At 39.0% G+C, this 5000-nt stretch overlaps 2 protein-coding genes across 3 annotated transcripts in view; one reads left to right on the forward strand and one right to left on the reverse strand.

Annotated features, from left to right (window-relative positions):
- LOC144981163 (uncharacterized) overlaps positions 1 to 5000 on the reverse strand; it is a 457713-nt gene that overhangs the window by 390274 nt on the left and 62439 nt on the right. The gene's annotated exons all lie outside the window — the stretch shown is intronic.
- The window catches only part of LOC144981164 (uncharacterized), a 289898-nt gene that overhangs the window by 72488 nt on the left and 212410 nt on the right, over positions 1 to 5000 (forward strand). The gene's annotated exons all lie outside the window — the stretch shown is intronic.

The raw sequence follows: 5000 nt of genomic DNA on the forward strand, positions 1-5000 counted from the left end.
CAGTATCATCCGATACCCAAGGTTGGTACGGTGTATCATCCGATACTAAAGGTCGGTACGCAGTATCATCCGATACTCAAGGTCGGTACGCAGTATCATCCGATACTCAAGGTCGGTACGCTGTATCATCCGATACTCAAGGTCGGTACGCAGTATCATCCGATACTCAAAGTCGGTCCGGGGATTAAGCACGTTGGAGACTTCACTGAATTACGGACGAGTTAAGGTTTTGGATTAGATTCGAACAGAAATAGAAATGGCATAAATTAAATAGCAGCATCGGTTTTGATGGAATTGCACAGTATTGGTCGACGTAGGAATCGGGGGAACAGGTCACTAAGTTGGTAGAGTGCGGCTGTGTGGTCTAGTCTGCCGTTTTATTAAAGAACACAGTATGTGCTATTTGGTTACCATTCCATATACTCTGTTTTTTTTTTTTTTAACAACGGCAGTAGTGGTAAGAATCTCGCTTCCGGATCGGCGAGTCCAGGGTTCGAGCCTCATTCGGCGCATAGTTGAATCTTTGGAAAAGGCTTTTTACTCACATTCTCTCACCGTACTCAGGTTAAAATGAGTGACCTGGACGTTAACAGCGTTGACTCTGTCCGAAAAAATTGTATTACCATCCAGCAGGCGTCATGTCTCGTCCTAAATGTTAAGAATTGCTGTTGACCATTGACCCCTTGTAAAGCGCTTTGAGCACGTTTAGTGGATATTTCTCTATATAAAAGCTCATATGTGACCCCTCGTCTCAAAACGGTATTAAGTCGGGATGGTTAAGTTGCTGAAAATTGAATTTTGTAGCCAGAAATATCAGACTTGCGTTGAGTTTGGATGCTTTATAGAGGAGAATGAATATCCTATTTTAGAGTGCTAAATACCAATAATTCATATTTTTTACCAGTTTAACTATAATTGGACTTTTTAGCATCTGGTCCATCCCGACATAATACCGTTTTGAGACGTTGGGTCACATATAAAGTGCTTGATTTGTTTCAAAGAAACTCGGACCAGGATTGATCCTATGGTGAAATCGAGGCATTGTTTTTTATTTGTTTTTTTTTTTCTTTTCATGATGATCTAGTCTATTCAGCCATGATCGGGTTGCTTGGTTAGATCTAGCGGAAATTACTTTCCGTCCTGATCAAAGAGTAGCAAGCAATTATTGCTATTATTGTCGGTTTAACTCTCTCCTCACCAGCCATTTTCAGGATTTTCCCAAAAATTTCAGACTCCCCTAACAAAAAAGTGGATTTTTTTACCCCTCAAACAAACAAGCAGTAAAGGTCTTGCCATACATAATTTCTTTAGCAAAACATGCTTTATTTACAACACACTGTGTTCATTTTCTTTAAATTTTATGATGTACAAGAGAAATTTGAATATGAAAAATGTTGGTTGTATCGTAACGAATGTGACGATTTTCCTGTAGGCGGTAAGGAGTGGGTTAACGCTATAGATAGTTCGAAAGTGACGTCATTCAGGCCTTTGTTATTGTTTTTTGCCATCCGCGTTTATGAGTACTTCTCACTAAACTGTATTGACCAGACTATAGATAGAATGCGCTTGGCCAAGGAGTTCACAACATTGCCATCCGGAAGTATAACGGAACAACACACAAACTCTGTGTAACCATGAACTTTTATAGTCTGGTTGATACAGTTTAGTGAGAACAACTCACAAACGCGGATGGCAAAAACAATAACAAAGGCCTGATTGACGTCATCTGCATACTATCTATAGATAGAATGCGCTTGGCCAAGGAGTTCACAACATTGCCATCCGGAAGTATAACGGACCAACACACAAACTCTGTGTAACCATGAACTTTTATAGTCTGGTTAATACAGTTTAGTGAGAACAACTCACAAACGCGGATGGCAAAAACAATAACAAATGCCTGAGTGACGTCATCTGCATACTATCTATAAATGATCATGGTTACACACAGTTGTGTGTGTTGATCCGTTTTATTTCCGGATGGCAATGTTGTGAACTTCTTAGCCAAGTGCATACTATCTATAGAAAATGGACTAAACTCCGGATAATTTATGGGCTGTTAAGGGCTACTGAGGATAAATGGATATAATAATATGTACATTCTACGGATGGGTGGATGGATTGTCAGGTATCATCCGATACTCAAGGTCGTTACGGGGATTAGCTTCGTTAGGGCTAACCCACACTGGAGACTGACTCCGATAAGAAATGCGCGTTTGGCTAAGAAACTCACAAATTTGCCATCCGGAAATATAACGGATCAACAAACAAAACTATATGTAACCATGACATTTTATAGTCTGATTAATACAGTTTAGTGAGAATTACTCATAAACGCGGATGGCAAAAAACCAATAACAAAGACATGAGTGACGTCAACTTCGTTCTATCTATAAAAGGCAATGCTTCACAATTTAGGTAATAAACGAGATATTCGGATAGAATCAATTATTCAACAAAACAAATGTTATGATATCGTTATCCGGTAGATAATAAAACGGATATTTCTTATCTTTTGTCATTTTCACATAATAGGAAATAGATTGTGTGACCGAAATTTATCATAAATAGGAGATTTTTATTTTTTTTTGGGTGGGTGGGGGTGGGGGGAGGGGGGGGGGAGGAAAGAGAGAGAGAGAGAGAGAGAGAGAGAGAGAGAGAGAGAGAGAGAGAGAGAGAGAGAGAGAGAGACTGGCTATCATAATATCATGTAGATGCCTTCCCCAAACCACTATCTCCAAGCTTAACCACTTTTTTGTTTCTTTTTTTTTTTACTATTTTTTTTTGTTTTAGCCCCCCCCCCCCTCCCTTCTTTTAATTCTTCTCTCTGAGTTGTAAAAAGCTATTGTCGTGATTATTTAAGGGGGGAGGGGGGGGGGAGGGGAGAAGAGAGAGGAGAGTGAGGAGGGAGAAAAGAGAAGATAGGATTTTTGTTAAGGCTGAATATTTCTGGAGTGTCATAAGCTGAAACAGTAATAGAAAGCTACGTGTTATGGAGTTTGTTGGGGGTTTGCTTTTCGTATATGCATGTGTGTGTGTGTGTGTGTGTGTGTGTGTGTGTGTGTGTGTTAGGGGGGGGGGGAAAGGGAAGATAAGATTTTTTGTAAAGCTGAATATGTCTGGAGTGTTAAAAGCTGAAACAGTTATATATATATATATATATATATATATATATATATATATATATATATATATATATATATATATATATATATATATATATATATATATATAGAGCTACGGATTATGGAGTTTGCTTCTTGTGTGTGCGTGTGTGTGTGTGAGAGAGAGAGAGAGAGAGAGAGAGAGAGAGAGAGAGGAGAGAGAGAGAGAGAGAGAGAGAGAGAGAGATAGAGTTGAGGGGGGGGGGGGGGGGGGGTTGGGTAGACAGAATAGGGAAGATTGGATTTTTTGTAAGGCTGAATATTATGTCTGGAGTGTCAAGTCCAGGGAGGTGTAAGGATTAAGACCCCGTTCTAACCACAACCACGGGGATTACGAGAGGGAGATTAGTTCATGTGGGTGGGTGGGTGGATGGGTGGATTGGTGGGTGGTTTTGAGCGTAGCCATCGTTAAGTTATAGCCTGACACTGAAACCAAAAAAAGACAAACTCAGGATTTGTTTTCTTTTGTGGACAGAGACTGGCATTTTGACGTCATTTTTTGGGTTTTGCACCGCCTGAGTTGCCATTAGTAGTGCTCATGGAAACACGTGGTCCCATTGGTTGAACTATTGAATACAACTCACGATTTGTTTTCTTTTGTGGCCAAAGACTGGCATTTTGACGTAATATTTTGGTCAGTGTCAGCGTGGCCTTCGTAAAGATATGGCCTGACACCGTAACCATCGTTATGACACTGAAATCCAAAAGGACTGGCAGTTTGACGTCATTATTTGGTTTTTGCACCGCCTAGTGAATTGCCGTTATTAGAGCTCATGGAAACAAGTGAACCCATTGGTTGAACTATTGAATACAACTCACGATTTGTTTTCTTTTGTATACATCTGATCATGTTTTGACTTTTATACGTTCTGATCACATGACATGTGAAAAAGTTCTATCTAGCCAGCATGAAAAATAAAAAGTACCGATTTACTTGTTTAGAACCAATCTACTCGTTGCAGGGCGGACGTGACATCAGACTATTGAATCCTTTTATGGTCAGTGAATGTCACAGGTGATTTTTTTTTTCTTTCCGGTCTTTTTTTTTTTCTTTTTCTTTTCTTTTGTTTTTGGTACTGATTTTTTTTTTCTTCTTTTGGTTGTGATTATTTAAATATTATTTTTAAATTGAAAAAAAAATTCTTAACAGAAGACCCCATTGTGTTGTAAACAAACAGACCAGAATAACAATGGCTACCGTTGTGTCAACGGCCACGTTGCGTGTTGAGACACATTAACGACCATTTCAACACGGTTCAAGATTCGCAAATTTAAATATGAGATTTTGCGGATTGGGAATTAGAATAATTTGTGACACACCCCTCAAAACGGTATTATTAGGCAGGGGCAGCGTGGCTCAGCGGTACGGTCTTTGATTCGTACCCAAAAGGTATCGAGTTTGATCACCCATAGCTTCGTTGTGTGGTCTTGAGCTAGTAGTCACCTTGCCCTAGCTCAATTTGCGACGCTGCATTGCGGCTAACGCCTGGGTTATTCCAGTGTTCCCTTGGAATAGACCCTAGAGACCAATTTCCCCTATGGGATGAGTAAAGGGAATTTTATTATATTTTTTGTTAATCTTTATCTTAATACGGGATGTCGTGTATACTTATATGCAGGTCCTGTAACCCAAATTGCTATGGTCTTATGGTTATCGTGGAAATACATCAAACCAGGGCAAATTACTGTCTATAACTACAATACACAACATTACATTAAAAAAAAAGAAAGCTAAAATAGATAGAAAATATAATCTTTTACCCTTGATATAATGATAACAATACATAATATATTTTTTAAAGAAAGCTAAAATATAATATATAAAATACGAGGGCT

This window comes from Berghia stephanieae, chromosome 10, assembly GCF_034508935.2.
Source record: "Berghia stephanieae isolate SIO BIC M18660-M18661 chromosome 10, UCSD_Bste_1.3, whole genome shotgun sequence".
Classification (NCBI taxonomy): domain Eukaryota; kingdom Metazoa; phylum Mollusca; class Gastropoda; order Nudibranchia; family Aeolidiidae; genus Berghia; species Berghia stephanieae.